Raw genomic sequence first — 22,357 nt, 5'->3', positions numbered from 1 at the left:
CTCAACGGTCGTCAGGACTGTTGACAACTCCGTTTTTATTAAAATAGTCAAGTAACAATTCAAAAGTCAGTTACCTCTATTATCAATTGGCTAAACTCAAGGCCAACGAAAGGGCCGGGTGAGGATTGCAACCACACAAGGCGCCAAATTTTAGGGGCGTCAAATTCACTATGATGGTTAAGCTCCAATATTATAATTTTGCTTGAAACGACAGACTCAGACATGGGCCTGTTCAAATTACGTAGCATCTGTAGTTACTATTTCGTGTCAGGCTTCAATCAATCCGGGATTGTTTTTCTAAGTCCACCATAACAAATTTTCCCCCTTAATAAACTCAGAAGACTTCAATGTTGATGAATCTTGTATGTATGATGCTTTACCGTAAATTTATCGCCGCGTATTAATAAACAACAAACAAAAAAGGATACTTTGCCACCATCACATCAGGTGTACGTACGAAGAGAAAAACGTAGGAAAATGATTTCATCGAAAAATAATCAATAGAAACCAGGGCATTTGCCTGAGTTGAGGCGCCCGGGGCGAGACGCATTTATTCACTATTATCAGTGTGTATACATATGGTTATTTTTCTTCTGGTTCTTTTTAATGTAAGAACACATATATATAAGAGAGGAAACAAGAAGTGTATTATTATTATTATTATTATTATTATTATTATTATTATTATTATTATTATTATTATTATTATTATTATTATTATTATTATTATTATTATTATTATTTTAGGTTCTATTGTTATTATCTTAACGCACTGATAATTTACCCATACATACGTATTGTACTTGATTTCCGATTTTATATTATGAAATTCATGTATCAAAGCAGTAAATACCAATTCAATTACCAACCCTGACATCCCTTGCCATTCCAACATTATTTCATAACCCCGACTGCCAAAAAAGAAGGAAAATAAACAATACAACTGTTCAATAAAATTTCCATTAAAATGACACATGTGCTACTTACTCACTAATACAGGTAAATGTCATTAAGTGTTTTAAAATACTCAATGTTATTATGAAAGTTGTAATTTATTATTTAGGCCTAGACATATTTAAATACACTCTATACCTCCGTGTGCGGGGGCTGATGGTGGAAGACGGAACACCAACATTCACCTGTACTTGAGCGTGGTGGGGGAAAAAACTTCTTCTTTTTCCTATCCTTTTATGTGAAACAGAGAATAATTACGAACTTCAGAAATGCAGTAATTAGTGCAATATTGATAAATGGTATAGCCAGAAATATATGGAATACTTATAAAGACAATAACGAAGAAATACGCTTACACATACACATACATCAAGCATTACGTGAGGGTCACGGTGGTTCAGTTGCAGAACGCTTACCTATAAAGTTCATTCAACGAACCTTCTGATCCTGATGTAAACATTGCAGAATGGTATTACTCCGCCAGTTATCGGATGATTGGCTATCGGTCAGTGCTCCTGTCCGTGTTTTACATACTTCCCTCACGCGGTCATATTGTAAACTGTGATTCGCGCGTAAGATGGGTCAAAGCCACCTTCTACGCATGCGTATTCTCTTTCATTGCATTACTTCAATTTAGTTCTTAGATACAATATTGTTTCTGTTATTTAACTGTAAGGAAATTGCATTTCTGATAATGAGCCTTATAAGCAACAAAAACATTGAAAAACAGCTTACTTGACAATGGACTATTTTCTTCTGCCGCATGGATGTTCCAAGGCTCTTTAACCAATAAAATGAAACAATCACCAAGTGTATTTGTTTACATGAGGTACTGAACGTTCCTTGAATAAACTTTAGTGCTTGGGTTCTTGGTTCGATCCCTTGACAAGTATGATTTTGGTGGACAATAACTTGTCCGTGAGTTTTCTCGGCGTACTTCCGTTTCCTCCGATTTTCTCATTAAACCAGTTCTTTTATCATCATTCATTTGCTTTACTCCTCGTCTCTCTTAAAGCATAACATGGAAGGTTAAACTGAAAGATTTCAATTCATTTCAAGTATTACGTGAAGTCATCGGCTGAAATGTGGACCATATGATCAGCCCGAATACTTCATGGGTTTCCGGATTTAATATTTCAGTACACATAGGTGAGGGGAATTGCAGGTTAGTTAGATAATAAAGAAATTATATTCATGTTAGTTTTCTTTAGTAAACTACATTGTAATACTGATGAAATTTGCTGGGAAGTACAAAGTTAAACTTCTTGACGCTGCAGCTATGAAAAACTAAGCCCAGTCAGATGACTCGCGTTCAACTATATGGTAAGTAGCCTCCTCATTAGTTCCAGGTACCATTATCGCTGACTTTCTGGATCGGAATTCGCTACCACTTAATTCAGGTAGCTTCTCAATTTCCTAATGATCGAGAGTCGACCCAAAACAATTTTACTGATTCCAGCAAGAGTAGAATCAGGGACGATGCACACTGAGGTCGCGCACGCTAACAAGATTATGGGAAGTAAGTTTCTCTTTAAATATATATGTGTAAAGCTTATTTCTTGTGACAAATTATTGATATAAAGAGGTTGTAGCATGTCTATATAATATAAAAGTCACAAATGAAACGTACTATATGAAAGCAGAATCCATTTCGATATCACAGTTCTAAAGGAGGAATGGCTTGAACCGACTCAGCGCCCTACCTACGACATTGATATTGATTAATTACCAACTTTGTTACTCTCATATACCTAAATAGATGCATGCAGTTATTACAAAACTATTTGAGAGTGGTCTTATTTTTTCTTCGATTTTTCACTACTTTTACCATTTTTACTTACGAGCAACGATAAGAAAAAAGAAAATATGGTGATCGCGAAACATGTCAAATTCGAAATTTCAGTGTATTTACACATGTCGTAGCCTCTACCAAAATAATAATAATAATAATAATAATAATAATAATAATAATAATAATAATAATAATAATAAATGGACTTTTGGTTGTCTGTCCGTTCGTTCCGATGTAAAGATGTTCACTTGCCTAGAGGCCATAACGTTCAACGTATCGAGACTAAATTTAATACTTAAAAGTTTTCACAAGATTGTGTATTTTTTTTTCTTTCATAATTTTATTCCTACTCCTAAAAGCAAGATTAATTTACTAAAGGGTGAACATTAAATTTGCGATTTTCTCAAAAACAGCTCTTACAATTTCGTTTATATTTGATAAATAAATCAATCTTTTAACCCTACAATAAGTCATATGCCGTTTTTCTTGAAAAAATCTGGACTATTTTCTACAAAACAACATATACGATTTTGTTCATATTTCGTAAATAAATATTTCATTAGTAACCTGAGAACATGGCATAATTGATTTGTCTCAAAAGATCCACAAGGGTGTTGAGTTTTTCCCAGATGGTTTCCTCAAATACCGGTACTACTCAGGCGACTATGTTTGTATTTCATTAATTCGTATTTGTTCATATGTTATAAATAACCTAACAATACGGAATAACTCATTTCTCCCGAGAAATTTCATAACGGATGGTTTTCTTTTAATTCTTGGAGGTAAGTTTTTCAAAAAAAAAAAAAAAAAAAAAAAAAAACAGATGATTTTATTTATGACATTAATAACTATACAATGTTATGCAAATCACTTGTAGCGTAAATATTTTCAATAACAGCTTTCTGTTTTATTATTACCTATTTCCTCAAATTCGACTCATGCGATTTTGTTGATATATCCTAAACAAACGATTCATAAATAACTCTAATACATTATAGTTACTTGTCATTACATAGTCCACAAACGGTATTTTACTTTTGAGGTTTAGTTTTTTTCCAACGAATATTTATATAGCAAGTACTAGCATTCTCTACCTCTATGACTCCATTCTACCTCACATCAGAACAATTCTGAGGGTAAAAGGTGGTCCAGCATCGCATTGTTAATATGGTAAGTTTCACTCTTTTGTGTGCTTTCATTAAATTGCTAAAGATCTGTATGTTCGATATTACGAAAAATGTTAGGATATATATATATATGGTCTAGGAATTAATTCGTGCGGTTGGTACGCACACATTGAAGCTGTAGTACAAACACAAAATACATAAATACCTTAAGAAAAATATTGTCCATCGCTAGCCACCACTATCGCCCATCTGTCAGGCAATGTACGGATTCCGTGGCGAAAGAAGTCCTCATCCTTGGAAGCGATCCAGTCAGAGACCCATGTTTCGATATCTTCTGAAGAAGTAAACCGCTGTCCAATCAAATCGTTGTTCATGCAATCGAACAAGTAGTAGTCCGAAGGAACAACGTCTGGTGAATACGGCGGGTGGGGTAAAACTTCCCATCCGACATTTTCTAAATAAGTTTTGACCGGTTTTGCGACATGTGGGCGAGCGTTATCATGTTGAACAATAAGTTTATCATGTCTGTTCTCCCATTCTGGTCGTGTTCTGGCCAGAGCTTGCTTCAAACGCATTAATTGTCGTCGATAACGTTCTCCATTCATAGTTTCAACCGGTTGCAGCAGCTCATAGTACACCACACCTTTCATATCCCACCATATGCACAGCATAACCTTTGCACAGTGAATATCTCGTTTTGGTTGTGATGGACCTGGTTCACCTGGTTTCACCCAGGCCTTTTTTTCGTTTAGGGTTCTCGTAATGGATCCACTTCTCATCACCCGTAATAATTCGATGCACAAACCCCTTTCTGCTCTGTCGTTGAAGCAGCAATTCGCAAATGGTTTTTCGTCTTTCAACGTCTCTGTCTTTCAATTCATGTGGAACCCAATGTGACATCTTTTGAATCATTCCCATGGCTTTCAAGCGTTTGGAGACTGTTGTTTGATCAACGCCTAATGCTGCTGCAAGTTGTTCCTGCGTTTGACACGAATCCTGCTCGAGCAATTCTGTCAATTCTTCGTCTTGAAATTTTTTTGGCTGTCCAGCTCGCTCTGGTCTGCCAAGCCGAAATCACCACTTCTAAACCGTGCAAACCACTTCTGACACGTTCGCTCAGCTAGAGCATGGTCACCATACACTTCCACCAAAATACGATGACTTTCAGTCGCACTTTTCTGCATGTTAAAGTAATGCAGCAAGACACCCCGCAAAAACACTTTATCAGGCACAAATTGCGCCATGTTCACTTAACTACAAACTGGTGTTGTTGACGCTTTAATCCACTGCCCTATACTACGAACGATACGCGATGACAGGGGTTTGCAACACACGTGTGGATACACGGAACTGTGGGACGCTCCGTTCGTTGCGCCATCTCTTGTCCACCCGCACGAATTAATTCCTAGACCAAATATATATATATATATATATATATATATATATATATATATATATATATATATATATATATATATATACAGTGGCGTATTTACGATTTTGTTTCGGGAGGGGCTTTGCTAACTTTCGGGGGGGCTTTGCCTGGAAATGTGAAAATTCTGCAGGATATTTCATTTACTTTACTATACTAAGTAAGATTTCGGGGGGGGCTTAAGCCCGGAAGCCACCCCCCTAAATACGCCACTGTTGAAAACACAATATATAATACCAAGGAAATTTGATACGAAAAATAACAATATTCCGAAATTGCAAGAAATTTTCTGTTGCAAAGATAAGCAGATTCTATGGTCGATTGTTCAATACAGTTTTATTTCAAAGAATTACAGATTTACTCATAACTTCTGACTTCATGTTCGCTATTTCACAAGGCTATACCTTATAATTTATTTTTATACTAAAGAGTATATAACTTGATGTTGTGTGTTATATTGTAGTTTTCTGAAGCAACTACATTTGTGTGCATGATACATGCTTTTAAAAAGTATTTTCTTTTATGACTGTTTGTTCCATAAAATCGATGTATTTAACTACAACTTACCTGCGATGGATAAATACTTATTACCGTGAAGTATTCTGTCATCATTAGAAAGTCATTTGTTGCAAACTGAGAAACTTCCATGCAGCGCCATACCTAGATATTCTATTCTTCCTGAGACTTTGATCTTATACATTTTAAGGAGACATGATATCTCAGTGGTAGAGTACTCATCTCTGGTGTGAAAGGTCACTAGCTCGATCTCAACCCATGAGAATTGATGATTACCACATCACATCAACTGGTTTTCCCGAGGGCCTCCTGTTTCCTCCCGCACTCTCATTCCACTAAGTCTTCTACAATCATTCACTTTCATTAACCATTTTAGACATGAATTTTTAATTTTATTCATAAAATTATATAGAAGTATTTTCTAACTTATTTTAATAAGTTGAAATATACACAACGAAGAATGAATTTGGTACTCTGGTTTTCCCGAGGGTCTCCTGTTTCATCCCGCACTCTCATTCCACTAAGTCTTCTACAATCATTCACTTTCATTAACCATTTTAGGCATGAATTTTTAATTTTATTCATAAAATTATATAGAAGTATCTTCTAACTTATTTTAATAAGTTGAAATATACACAACGAAGAATGAATTTGGTACTCCAGATGTGAAATTTGAACCATAGCAGATATAGGACATTGTGACCCTGACAGATTCACATGAAATTTCAATCGTAATCATCATAAAGCGCATGGTAAAGCGCATCATAACTATCATAAACCCTGATAGATTCTCATAAAATACAATTATATACGGCTTTGCTGTGTATTATCTATTCTCATCAATACATTTAATTACAATGTCTTGTTTCTTCAATTACTTTGTGTGAAATGAAATGAAACAATTGTTATTCTTTGATGCATAATGTCACATTACACTTTAAATAAATAATGTACGAGTACCTCCATCTGTATTTTCATTGACAATTTGCTACATGTGTTGAGGAAGATGGTTCAACCCGTCAAAGCTAATTTCTTCTTCGGATAAATAATAGCTGTTCCCTTGAGGTGTAATAATTTGTTGTTTTTCTTCTTCATGTGATAATCTTCCTTCTTTCTTGCCATTTTGTTTCCCAGAAAATATAAGTGCTTTCTCCACATGCTGTCGGAAGTGGATATGGCCCATCATTCACTTCTTTCAAGAGAGGATCACGAAGTGACTCCGCTGAGATCCGAACTAAACAATTGTGTTTGAATTTGATATATTATAACTAGACAAATCCCAAAGTTATAGGTGCCACCGGAAGGGATATCGTGAGTTACAACATATTTTGTAATGTAAAAGCTAAAAAAAAAAATTACCTGGCAGAATAGTTTGAACCGAGTAATTTGTTCGGAAACGGTTGGGTAAATGGAAAGCTTGGCGAACGCGTATCCCATAATTTTCAACGGCACAATTATTGGGATAAAAAAATTTCCCCACGGTCCCCTGCCGGATCCCAGACGGGGTCCAACTTAAAGTTTTCAAAAGACAAAGGAGGTTAAGTAGCACATCATTTAAAAGCTGTTGTAAAATGAAAGTAAATGGAGCAAGTCTCGACACTCTACGACAACCCTGTGCAAAATGGCGGCGGTCAAAATGTAAACAAAACTATAATTGAAAAGTCCATGGTCACCCGTATCAATCGGAAACGGAGCGGCAAGTGTGAAAACAGGAAAGGAAGTGTGGCATTATTTTCAAACTACAACGATTTAGGTTCAGACATCTTGTCCTAGGGCCTCTACAAGTTCCCAGTTGGGGTCCAACTAAAAAGTTTCAAATGGCAAGAGGGGTTAAGTAGCACATCGTTTGAAAGGTGTTGTTAAATACAGAAGATGGAGCAAGTCTCGACTTTCTATGACAACCCTGTGCAAAATGCGGGGTGATCAAAATGTAAACAAAAGCTTAATTGAAAATCTATGGCCACCTTGAATACAAGATGGCCGCTTAAAACTATGTCATTGGTAACAGTACAAATCTTAATCTCTATTTTTCTCTATTATGTATTTACAAACAATAGGAGGACTAAAGAAAAATTGAATTTCGATTCACTTCAACTATTATTTCATTCTGTAACAAAACATATATGTTTTGTTCCTAATGCACGTTCGTCATGGTTCACTCGATATCACTTAACTGAATATAACGAATATGCAACGTAGACACAACTCTGACTTTCTATTCATACTGCTAAACAAAAGTTGAATACTTTCGCGTATTTTTCTAATTTTGTCGTACGTTGTTCATACATAAAGGACTTGCTGCTCCAGTCAGGCTGTGAGCTCTATTGTAATGTATTCGCGATGGTTATATTTGTATGCCACTCGTTGGTTTGATCACAATATTTCAAGCAACACCAAATATGCCCCCCCAAAAAAAAAAAAAAATAATAATAATAATAATAATAATAATAATAATAATAATAATTTACAAGATTGGCGAGCAGTACCAAACCATGTGTAAATCATTTCAGTTCATCAAGCTGCTCAAAGTTTGTTGGTTTGTCACAATATTCCAAGAAATAGCACAGTTATACACAAACTAATTTTTCACGCTGGCAGCCATATTGGATTACAGATAATCTGCGGATGTCTGCTATTAACCATAAACGCAAATACCACATTTCTCTTCTCCAACGCCAGGGTTTGAGCTGAACATGCGTTAGTAGGTGGGGGGCACTTGACACCCGGTAGCTGAAAAATCGCCTTTTTTCCAGGTCCTTCTGAGAGCAAGGACTCAATTTTCCAGTGTCGCACGATACGTGATGCCCCCCGTACCGTCCAGCTATGGAAACCTGAACACTCCGAAAACTCGTTCTCTTTTACGCCCCCTTTCTAGGGGTGTACTCGTTCCCTTTTACGACCACGCTTTAGGGGTGTACTCATTCCCTTTTATGAGCACCTTTTCAACCCCTACTTTAACATAGAAGAATTACACAAGACTATGAGCCCATTTTCCAACCCTATTTAACACAGCAGAAATTGCATAAGACTACGAACACGTAGCAGAGCAAATAAAAGATTATGGCATATTTTTCCACACCTATTTAATACAACAGAGAATAATGGGGGGGGGGTATTTGTTCTCCTTTATGCTACTTTTTGCAATCCCTACTGAACATAGCAGAGAATACATAAGGCTATGAACATAGCAAACAGCAAAGCTAATTTTTTTTCTTTTACGGGGGTAGCTACGCCCAACACTCTTCCTTTCGCATACGGGACTTGGGACCGGCAATGGCGGAATTAAAAAACATAGACTATTGCAGAGATTAAAAAATAGCAATACTACTTAACACACACACGCTAGCGCGCGGTTTACGGCGAACTTAATCTCGCTCAAGTGACCATCACACAAACGGTTTACGGAGAACTTCCAGCTTTCTGTATTCATGATACGATAATAGATATTATTAGTATATTTGGAAACATTCTGAAATGAACTTGTATAATGTGCTTCAACAACAGCTGTCTCCCACACACCTTTCTCTACCACAAGTGGATGACATAGCTTGGTAGTATAACATGACAGAGTATTTTGTGGAAAATATTCCATAGGATTGTTACTGGGTAATGTGAGATAAAAGCTAGTAAATTGCTCCATATTTATCAACTAATCAAAAATGTCACTCTCTCTCTCCTTTTTCTTTTTATTACCACCAGTCTGTGCATAATGAACTTTTCTTCTTTTTCTCTTGCCTGATCCTACCAATACCTGATTTATTTTATTTTGAGCTTTATTTTTTAAATTACTTTTTGCTTCTTGCCAAAGTGATTTTCAAGCCTCGTCAATAGGTCTATTATCATCTAATACATCTCCAGTTAAATTAATTCCTGTACGTAAAAATTCTTTACCTGCTGTTTTAGCACCTTGTTTTAATAATGGAAATACACTACGAAATAAACAACCTAAAAACTACCAATACCATATTCTTCTTGATATGGTGCTCCCTATACACGTTATATCCACTTCCTGCTTGTTGAGTATAGTATTTAAACTACGGGTCATTCATTTTTATTGCTACATACACACACACAACCAGGGCCGGATTTCCCAATAGACCCGGTAGGCCCGGGTCTATGGTCGCAAGCTCCCAGGGGGCGCACGGCAGAGAGAAAAAATTAAAAAATATCTAGAAATAAAAATAAATAGCCATAACTTAACATACTTTTTGAATTGATTAAAAAAATCAGGCTAATAAAGCATTCTGATTTTGAAGTTAATTGGAACAAATAATTGTTGGTAAAGTTCACTAATCTTTTGTTAATACATTAACGGTATTTTGTTAAGCCCAGAACCAAGTAAATTCTTCAAAAAACTTGCAATGATAAAATTGCTTCGTGAAGTGGTGTTTAAGCAATTAACATGTAGGCCTGATATAATTTTTTAATAAAGGTTTTTAGGAAAGTAACTTTAACCAGACTAGCGGGCGGGAAAATTTATTGGGCCTAGGGGTGCCAAAATGCTAAATCCGGCCCTGCACATAACATTAATTTATAATATTGTGTTGCTTTCAAATGTTCTTTAAATGTGACACAGGGATCCATTATTAAAGGAAGAAGGGTACCAGCGCCAACGAACAAGCACACGTTTACCTTTAACTTCTAAAATTTCGTGTATTTCATAAACTTTAGGCAAGGCCTTCTAAAACTTCTAAAATTTCGTCTATTTCATAAACTTTCATAAACTTTCACAAACGTTTACTTTCCTCTTCATAAAATGTGCCATCAATTACATCACTATTTAAATCCTCCAACACATAAACCACTTTCTTTTCCTTATATACCACCTGTTTTATTTTAAGTATTTCCACAGTCCAATTTTGTTTATGCTCTTTTTCAGAATGGCGTTTTGCTTTAGTAATGCGTACAGTATCACCTTCTTTATATTTTGCAGCGTTACTATGAGGTAATGGTTTTATTAATTTATTCCAAACTTGTAAAATATTTCCACATTCGCTCCTTAAGAGTTCGATTAAAGCGTTCCACCACACTTGCCTTAATATCGGTGTTTTGTGTTGTGAAGAATTTAATACTTTGCTTTTTTAAATATAGCTGGAAGGCCTTATTAACATACTCTGTACCTTTATCTGTTTGTAGACGTAAGGGTCTACGAAGGGTAGATGCAAATATTTCCTTAAATGCTTTTATAATGTTTTCACCAGGTTTTGTACGTAGAGGCACGGCCCACGCAAAGCGACTAAATAAATCAATCACTGTTAAAAATACCTGTAGCATTCATTATACTTTTGCAGACTCTGCATATTTAAATCAGCTTGCCACTGATCGTCAATATTAAACACTAGATAGGGATAACGTGGAAGTTTTTTACGTGCTGGTTTATGCAGTGTATAAGTCGGCTGTTCTTTTACCTACTGTTGTACCCTGTGTAAAGGTATTGATTTCTTCACAACTTTCCATAATGCTGTAGGAATTGAAAATGAAGCAAGGTGTGAGGGTTATAATAAATATCAACCAGCTTCTTCATATTTTATAATCACAATATCTGTTGACAACTTTACGTTTACGTGGTGGCTCCTGCTCCTCTTCTTGTTTTGGATCAGCAGCGGCAGCAGCAGACGTTGTCAAGTTACAAATATATTATATACGTTGAGGATTACCTATATACTCTAAAGACATATTGGATTTTGCTAACAGTACAGCAAAGGGTTCTCAACCTGTGGGAGGAGGGATATTTTTCTTACGACACCTAACAAAGTCCGCTATTGAATCTACTATATTGGCACCAGGAATAAATTTATTATAAATATTAACGCTACCATTGTCATCTCATTGAATGTTGTAATTTTATTTTAATTTACGTAATAAAGGTCTTGCTTTACGCAGACAATTTTTGGGGAGGGTAGATAGTATTTCATCCTCCTTGTCCTCGTCCTCTAACCCCTTGGTACTAACACTGGTCGAAGTTGTTGCGGTAGGTTTATATCGTACCCATTTTTCTTCAACACTCATACTTTTATTATTTAAAATATTTTCATCTCATCATCTAAATTAGACATAGTTTGATATTGATGTAATTTTTCTGGCGAAATTAAGACAATTTTTTGTGCATGCTGCATTATTATTATTTAATTAAACTAGATAGTATACTTCCACGTGCCTGAAGTTGGCCCCCCACCTCTCCCAAATTACACCAAACATTGCACTTCGTTAGTGCATCGTTAGTGCACGTTAGTGCACTCAGAACTAACGTTAGTGCTATCAGCGTTTACGAGATATTGAAGATTTTTGGTGGGGGGGCCAACTTCATATGAAGTTAGCCCCCCCACCCATCTTTATGCAGACAGATTTTCACAAAACTTAGCGCATCGTTAGTGCATCGTTAGTGCACTTAAACACACTAAGCACTAAAGTTAGTGCTATCATATTTTGGGATTTATTCAAGATTTTCGGTGGGGGGGGCCAACTTCAGAAATATCAAATTCTATACAAATAGAGGTAGAAACATGGGGTCAACGGCAATCGTTAGTGCATCGTTAGTGCACCTAAACGCACTAAGCACTAACGTTAGTGCTACCATATTTTGGGATTTATTCAAGATTTTTGGTGGGGGGCCAACTTCAGAAATATCAAATTGTATACAAATAGAGGTAGAAACATGGGGTCAACGGCAATCGTTAGTGCATCGTTAGTGCACCTAAACGCACTAAGCACTAACGTTAGTGCTACCATATTTTGGAATTTATTCAAGATTTTTGATGGGGGGGCCAACTTCAGAAATATCAAATTCTATACAAATTGAGGTAGAAACATGGGGTCAACGGCAATCGTTAGTGCATCGTTAGTGCACCTAAACGCACTAAGCACTAACGTTAGTGCTAGCATATTTTGGGATTTATTCAAGATTTTTGGTGGGGGGGCCAACTTCAGAAATATCAAATTCTATACAAATTGAGGTAGAAACATGGGGTCAACGGCAATCGTTAGTGCATCGTTAGTGCACCTAAACGCAGTAAGTACTAACGTTAGTGCTACCATATTTTGGAACTTATTCAAGATTTTTGGTGGGGGGGCCAACTTCAGAAATATGAAATTCTATACAAATGGAGGTAGAAACATGGGGTCAACGGCAATCGTTAGTGCATCGTTAGTGCACCTAAACGCAGTAAGTACTAACGTTAGTGCTACCATATTTTGGAACTTATTCAAGATTTTTGGTGGGGGGGCCAACTTCAGAAATATGAAATTCTATACAAATGGAGGTAGAAACATGGGGTTAACGACAACCGTTAGTGTATCGTTAGTGCACTTAAACGTACTAAGCACTATCGTTAGTGCTACCATATTTTGGAATTTATTCTATATTTTTGGTGGAGTGGGCAACTCAATAATATCAAATTCTATACAAATAGAGATAGTGACATAGGATTAACGGCAATCGTTAGTGCATCGTTAGTGCACTTAAACGCAGTAAGCACTAATGTCAGTTCTACCGTATTTTGTTATTTATTCAAGATTTTTGGTTAGATGTCAGAGTTAGAAATATCAAATTCCATACAAATTGATGTAGAAACATGGGTTTAACAGCAATCGTTAGTGCTTCGTTAGTGCACTTAAATGCACTAAGCACTAACGTTAGCATTACCATATTTTGGGATTTATTCAATATTTTTTTGGGGGGGGGGGTAACTTCAGAAATATGAAATTCTATACAAATAGAGGTAGAAACATGGGGTTAACGACAACCGTTAGTGTATCGTTAGTGCACTTAAACGTACTAAGCACTATCGTTAGTGCTACCATATTTTGGAATTTATTCTAGATTTTTGGTGGAGTGCGCAACTTCAATATTATCAAATTCTATACAAATAGAGATAGTAACATAGGATTAACGGCAATCGTTAGTGCATCGTTAGTGCACTTAAACGCAGTAAGCACTAATGTCAGTTCTACCGTATTTTGGGATTTATTCAAGGTTTTTGGTTAGATGTCAGCGTTAGAAATATCAAATTCCATACAAATTGATGTAGAAACATGGGGTTAACAGCAATGGTTAGTGCTTCGTTAGTACATTTAAATGCACTAAGCATTAACGTTAGCATTACCATATTTTGGGATTCATTTGGCGGGCCAACTTCAGAAATATCAAAATCCATACAAACCTTTAGTGCTTTCTAGAAGCACTAACGAATGACATTAATTTTTTGTTAGTGCTTGAAGTTGGGGCAAGTTCCCGTGCCCTCCAAAGATATTGTACTTGTAACACCTACACTAATGAAGTACTAACGTTAGAGGTTGGTGCACTTAGGACCACTAACAATTGCACTAGAAGATATCCTTAGTGCTTTCGAATTTGACGGAAATTTGATACAATTAAAAATTCCCAATAAATTTCTTATGGGAGTTTCGTGCATTTAATTGTCCATAACTACCCTAATATTGAAGTACTAACGAAACTGTTAGTATTTTCTAGAAGCACTAACTATAGCACTAGAAGAGATCATTAGTGCTCTTGCATTTGACGGAAATTTGATGCAATGTAAAATTTCCCATAAATTTATTATGTGAGTTTGGTAACATGTAATTAGCCATAACTAAACTAATAGTGAAGTACTAACTAAACTGTTAGTCTTTTCTAGAAGCACTAACAATCCACTAACGAATTGCACTAAGTTTTTAGTTAGTGCTTGAAGTGGGGGCGCTAAGGTCACTCTGGCCTCAAAAAGTATTTTAATTGTAGCACCTATACTAATGAAGCACTAACCTTAGGTGTAGATGCACTAAGAAGCACTAACAATGCACTAACGATTGCTCCAGAAGAGATCTTTAGTGATTTTGAATTTGGCGGAAATACGATTCAATAAAAAATTTGCCATAAATTTCTTGAGTCTCGTGATATGTAATTGGCCATATACTACACTAATAGTGAGGCACTAATGAAATTGTTAGTGCTTTATAGAAGCACTAACGAATGGCACTATTTTTTTCGTTAGTGCTTCAAGTGTGGAAATCTTTGAGTTTTACGTCCCACGATTATGCCGGTTAGGCTAAAGGAGACGGTGATGATGAGAAATGAATGAAATGGTGGAATGAAGAAAGTGGGAGGAAACGGGAGAACCCCGAGAAAACCCACGCACACGGTGTTTGTCCACCACAAAGTTCACTTGGCGGGAGCAGGGTTTGAACCCGAGACCTCATGCACCAGAGGTGAACGCTCTACCACTGAGCCACCGCGGCCCCTGCTTAAAGTGTGGGTGCGTAATTCATGCTGACTTCCCCAAAGGTTTTTTTTTTACTTGTAACACCTACACTAATGAAACACTAACGTTAGGTGTTTGTGCTCTAAGAAGCACTTATGATGCACTAACAATTGCACTAACAGAGGTAATTAGTGCTTTTGAATGCGATGGGAATTTGATACAATGAATAATTCCTCATTTGTTTTTTTATGGGAGTTTTGTGTGATTGGCCATATCCACACTAAGTGTGAAACACTAACAAAACTACTTGTAACTTCTAAAGGTACTAACAATGCACTAACGAATAAAACTAATTTTTTCGTTTGTGCTTGTAGTAGGGGCTAAGTTCACGCTAATTTCGAAAATTTTCTTTACTTGTAACATTAGTGTTTCCTAGTACACCAACACCTAACTTTAGTGCTTCATTAGTGTAGGTGCTACAAGTAAAAAACCTTTGCGGGCCAGCGTGAATTTGGTTCTCACTTCAAGCACTAACGAAAAATAAGTCCATTCGTTAATGTATCGTTAGCGCTTCTGCAAAACACCCATAGTTCCGTTAATGCTTAACTATCGATGTAGATATGGCCAATTATATGACACAAAAATCTCATAAGAAATTCATTGCGTCAAATTTCCGCCAAAATCAAAAGCACTAATGACTTCTTCTACTGAAATCGTTAGTGCTTCATAGTGCACTAACACCTAACGTTAGTTCTTCATTAATGTAGGTCCTACAAGTAAAAAACCCTTTGGAAACCATGAACTTGGCGCCCCCAATTCAACCAATAAGGAAAAATTAAAGCAGTTTATTAGTGCATCGTATGTGGTTCTAAAAATACGTTCAGTTTCGTTAGTGCTTCACTATTAGTATAGTTATGACCAGTTACATCTCAGGAAACTCACATAAGAAATTTAAGGGAAGTTTTTCACTGTGTCAAATTTCTGCCAAATTAAAAATCACTAATGATCACTTCTAGTACAATCCTCAGTGCATCGTTAGTGCTTCATCGTGCACCAACCACTAACGTTAGTGCTTAATTAGTGTAGGTGCTACAAGTAAAATATTATTGGTGGTCAGCGTGAATTTGCGCCCACTTCAAGCACTAACAAAGTAATTGCTGCGTTCGTTAGTGCTTGCTGAAAATACTGACATTTTGAATAAAATTTGATATTTCTGAAGTTGGCTCCCCACAAAAAATCTTGAATAAATTCCAAAATATGGTAGCACTAACGTTAGTGCTTAGTGCGTTTAAGTGCACTAACGAAGCACTAACGATTGCCGTTAACCCCATATTTTTACATCAATTGTATGGAATTTGATATTTCTGAAGTTACCCCACCAAAAATCTTGAATAAATCTCAAAATATTGTAGAACTGACATTAGTCCTTAGTGCGTTTAAGTGCACTAAAGATGCACTAACGATTGCCGTTAACTCTATATTTCTACCTCTATTTGTATAGAATTTGATATTTCTGAGGTTAGTCCCTCCACCAAAACTTATGAATAAATCCCAAAATATGGTAGCACTAACGTTAGTGCTTAGTGCGTTTAAGTGCACTAACGATGCACTAACGATTGCCGTTAATCCTATGTTACTATCTCTATTTGTATAGAATTTGATATTATTGAAGTTGCCCACTCCACCAAAAATCTTGAATAAATTCCAAAATATGGTAGCACTAACGTTAGTGCTTATTGCGTTTAGGTGCACTAACGATGCACTAACGATTGCTATTAACCTCGTGTTTCTACCTCTCTTTGTATAGAATTTGATATTTCTGAAGTTGGCCACCCCACCAAAAATCTTGAATAAGTCCCAAAATATGGTAGCACTAACGTTAGTGCTTATTGCGTTTAAGTGCACTAACGATGCACTAACGATTGCCGTTAACTCTATGTTTCGACCTTTATTTGTATAGAATTTGATATTTCTGAAGTTGGCCCCCCCACCAAAAATCTTGAATAAATTCCAAAATATGGTAGCACTAACGTTAGTGCGTATTGCGTTTAGGTGCACTAACGATGCACTAACGATTGCCATTGACCCCATGTTTCTACCTCTATTTGTATACAATTTGATATTTCTGAAGTTGGCCCCCCCACCAAAAATCTTGAATAAATCCCAAAATATGATAGCACTAACTTTAGTGCTTAGTGCGTTTAGGTGCACTAACGATGCACTAACGTTTGCCGTTGACCCCATGTTTCTACCTCAATTTGTATAGAATTTGATATTTCTGAAGTTGGCCCCCCCACCAAAAATCTTGAATAAATTCCAAAATATGGTAGCACTAACGTTAGTGCTTAGTGCGTTTAGGTGCACTAACGATGCACTAACGATTGCCGTTGACCCCATGTTTCTACCTCTATTTCTTTAGAATTTGATATTTCTGAAGTTGGCCCCCCCACCAAAAATCTTGAATAAATCCCAAAATATGCTAGCACTAACGTTAGTACTTACTGCGTTTAGGTGCACTAACGATGCACTAACGATTGCCGTTGACCCCATGTTTCTACCTTTATTTGTATAGAATTTGATATTTCTGAAGTTGGCCCCCCCACCGAAAATCTTGAATAAATCCCAAAATATGGTAGCACTAACGTTAGTGCTTAGTGCGTTTAGGTGCACTAACGATGCACTAACGATTGCCGTTGACCCCATGTTTCTACCTCTATTTGTATAGAATTTGATATTTCTGAAGTTGGCCCCCCCACCGAAAATCTTGAATAAATCCCAAAATATGATAGCACTAACGGTAGTGCTTAGTGTGTTTAAGTGCACTAACGATGCACTAACGATGCGCTAAGTTTTGTGAAAATCTGTCTGCATAAAGATGGGTGGGGGGGCTAACTTCATATGAAGTTGGCCCCCCACCAAAAATCTTCAATATCTCGTAAACGCTGATAGCACTAACGTTAGTTCTGAGTGCACTAACGTGCACTAACGATGCACTAACGAAGTGCAATGTTTGGTGTAATTTGGGAGAGGTGGGGGGGCCAACTTCAGGCAGGTTATACTTCCTATAATAGGTGCTAACAATGCAGTGAGAAAACCACATTTTTGTGCAATTATTCGTTTTTTCTTTTGCTTTAAAGATGGGCCTCTTTTATACCAAATACCTAAATTCCTTTTTATATTTTTGATTTATTTTTCTCTTTTTTATTTAACGGAACGTTTCCTTGCAGTACGTTATAGGAACATTCACAAATAGATCGAATTAAATCGGGATCTGCATTATGTAATATAGCCTTACGTACCTTAGGTTTTGCCGTAGCTAAAATTTTAGTAAATGGGCACACTCTTTACTAATCTCTTTTCTACAGCTATTATACTAAAATTGGTTATTAAAATATAAAAGTTATTGAGATTATTTGTTTACTTATACATAAACATAATTGTAAGAATTAGAGAAGAAAATTTTTGTTCGAGCACCATGTTCATCGGGGGTGTCCTGTTTTAAATCAAAAACCAAATAACTATGAGAAGCGCGAGTTGCATCTTGATCAGATTCTTTAACAAATTTAGTTGCCTGGATATAATTGACGCGCCAGATAATGAATTTGAGCCTGATCACTTGGATTTTTAAAACATACTATATAATGGCAATTTAATGATATGTCTCGCATACCTCTTGCCTGTCTAACGTATTTTGCGTTATAAAAGTAACACTTAATTTCGGTGGTGGCCACCTTTAGTAAAAAAGTCAACAATACGTGTATCACACTCCCGCATTAACTCATCAATAATTACAAGGTGTGGACCATCTTGTGTTGAAAAATCATCTATTTTTGGGAGCCCTTCTTTAAATGTACAACTTGAGGAGAGAGATTCATACAGAGGTTGCCACTCACCATAACATCATACTATATTTTTACACATCTCAGCATAATATTTCAAAAATTTTTTCACATAATATGATTTCCCGCACCCAGTAGGCCCTGCTATAATGCATGTGAAAGGATGGCGAAACTCCATTTTTCTTTGCTTTCTCTATTTTATACTTCTTCAAAAATAAAATATTTATAAATCACCCAATAACATAGAAACTAATTCTAGTTGAATACGATTTGCTGTGGCAGTGTCTTCAGCAAAAGTAACTTTAGAAAATTTACCCTTCAAAACACATTCATATACATATTTACTTATTAGAGGAGCAAGTGTAGAACATGTAGAAATTGCTTTATCAATGCATGGGAAATAGTAACATATTTTTTCCATGTAGAAAAATTCATTTCAACTCTACTATTATTATTATTATTTGAACAAATATACATTAAATTAACATCGTCATTATTAGCGTCAAGCATTACTTTGTTTTTCTCACTTAGCGCGTATTCAGTTGCATTCTCACCTTCTCTAAAATAATCATATATAAAGAAAGAATACGATAAAAATCTTGATCGTTCATTAATTGATAACACAATACATTCATTAGTTATGCGAAATTTTACAAATACATAAAACTTATAATCACTACCATATTTCAAATATACAGTTCACGTTTTATGCAGTCTAGGATCACAAGATTTACGTTTCATATAGCCTCGGAACTGTTAAAAGAACTGAAAACACTCGTGGTGGTTCAGATTCTATCGTTCAAGTCTTACACAGCCTAGTGACACAAAACTTTAATTAATCAATTTTACACGTAAAAGAGAAATGAAATTAAATCTTTGAGTTTTAAGTTTCACGGTTATGCCAATTAGGCTAAACGAGACGATGATGATGAGAAATAAATGTAATGATGGAAAAAATATAGTGGGGGAACCCTGAGAAAACCCACGCACACGGCGTTTTGTCTACCACAATGCAACTTGGCGTTAGCTAAGATCGAACCAGGGACCTTACACACCTCTATCATTGAATCATCACGACGTAAAACAGAAACAAAATATTTGATTGAGATAATGATATACTTAACGTGAAACAAGCAAGGTCACGGAGTCGAGGAAGATCATTTTGCAGGGCTCAGCTTTTCTCGGAGAGCAGATACTACAACGATAATTTTAAAAACCATTCATGAAAAGACTGTTGTTTAAACTAACATCACGCACGCACACACACGCATAAACACACACACAAACACACAATGTTGTTTATTACAGTATATAGTGATCACATTTTTTCAATACAAATGTATTACTTGTATTGGTATTTATGAAAATGTAATGAAGTTTTAGCAGTAGGCACAGACTGTTTGTGCAGTACTTTTATCGTATAAAATTTTACTTAAAATAGTGAGCGTCAGCAGGATAAAAGTAGAATCCTTTTCGCATTAGATGCACTTGTTCACTTCTATGAAATTGTTTCCCAGCCGGAATCGATCTTCTTATGAATGTTATTTAATACAAATCACTCGTATTACAGCACCACGGTACAAAACAATATAAGATCAAAACAATAAATCGTTCATTTCGTTTACACATGAAAGCCGAACCACGGTATCGTAACAGTTTTTTTCTTCATTTACAATCTTATGAGGGAAGCTCTTCCACCATAGTAAATTTAATTCAATGTAGCATCATTCGCTACTGACAAAATTTTCATGAAATAAGTAACATGATTTCACTGATAATTCTATGAGAACGAAGGGAAGCTCTCTAAAGGAATCGAACTGAAAACCTCTTGCACCAGACAAAATTGGATTCAATGCATCATTATAGCGTCACTAGGTAAGACGGTTCCGTAGGAAATCACTATTGCAGTAAATGACAATTTCAATGTTACAAGCACAGGACTAATATCTTAGTAACTAAGCACCAATAACACAATTTAAAGAGAGAGAATGCAATATGGCAGAGCTGAATGATGTCATAAAGAAAAACTACAAATTCTGCATTCTTCTTCTATGACAAAGAAACTATGATACTGAAGTAATGAAATTCTCGTTACGAAACTATGTGCAAGAAGCTCCTTCTACCCTTTCGCCATCTTTGCTTTCACATGTGATTTTTTAAAAATGCAATTTCAATTTGACAAAAGCTGATTCAATATTTTAAAGAGTTTGGCAATGTAAATGGAAAATTGGTTCATTGCTTTTAAAGCTAAGCAGACGTCGATTTTAAGGTTCGAGTTCCCAGCACATTAGGTAGAATTGTTGTGCTAAACGAAATATGTCCTTTTCTTAAATTTATTCTAAAATCTACACCTTTGCGAAATTGATCCGGAGTTTGACTCCAGGTAAGGGAAAATACACATTTTTGTTTGTTCTATCGCAGGGTGTCTTAACATTTGATGGTTCAGATTTTACCTTATTTTACGTCTTAATAGTCGCTAAACTAAGTAGTATTTCATTCCTGGTGATCGTAGAGGCTATGTCCAGAAAAATGGTCACGGCTAAACAACTACAACAAGATTGCTTTCGTGACCTACGATGTGAAATCAGGCTATGGCTGGCCAGCGGGTTCATTACATAAACAAACTCAATCGTTCTCAAGACAATATAAATCTTAAACCGTAAACTATGTTGCATTACTAAAAGTTACGGCTTACCAACGGCCTTTGGCTAGCGAAACGATTTGTGAGTTAGGGCTGACTACATAGTTTGTCTTATGAGATGGGCTTGAGAGTTCATTTTAATGTTCCGTTACGAAATAAATGGCTACCAATGACTAGCCAAACGGTTCATCATATATCAAATTTAATCCGGAATACTTCTCCAAGATAATTTAAAATCAAATCAGTAAACTAAAAGTCGTTAAACTGACTGCACTTTAAACTTTAGCAACAATTCACAATCTATGGTGTAATCTGTTTAGGTGATCACTTTCAATCTCTGTTAAAATTTTCGAAAAGTTTGAGTTTGATAGTTGTAGTGAGAAAACGTTTTTAAATTCGAAACTTGAGTTTCAAATTTTGATTCTAAAACTTTTTGAGTTTCAAAATTTTAGTTTGAACTTTGAGTTCGAATTCTTTATTTCAAAATTTTAGATCAAAAATTTTACTTTGAAATTTTGATTTGCAGTTTTTAGGTTTGAAATTTTCTGAGTTCGAAAAAATTTGTTTGAAAATTCCTTCGAAAAGTTTTAGTTTTCAAATTCGGTTTGATATCTTGTTCGAAAATTTTAAGTTTAAAAAGTTTCGTTCCAGAAAGTTTTCATTTTTATAGTTTTGAAATTTTTAGATTTTGAAAATTTGTTTCAATTTTATTTTAAATCTTTTAGTTTGGAATTTTGTTTGAAAGATTTGCTTTCAAAATTTTGTTTTGAATTTTTTAATTTCAAAATTTTTTGAAAATTTTAAATTTTTTTGACAAAAAATTTAGTTCGAAAAATTTTTCTTTTTGAAATGTTTAATT

The sequence above is a fragment of the Thermobia domestica genome, chromosome 14 (genome assembly GCF_964235325.1).
Source record: "Thermobia domestica chromosome 14, izTheDome1.hap1.1, whole genome shotgun sequence".
NCBI classification, from domain to species: Eukaryota; Metazoa; Arthropoda; class Insecta; order Zygentoma; family Lepismatidae; genus Thermobia; species Thermobia domestica.
The sequence above is the reverse complement of the archived record's forward strand: the minus strand, read 5'-3'. Positions refer to the sequence as shown.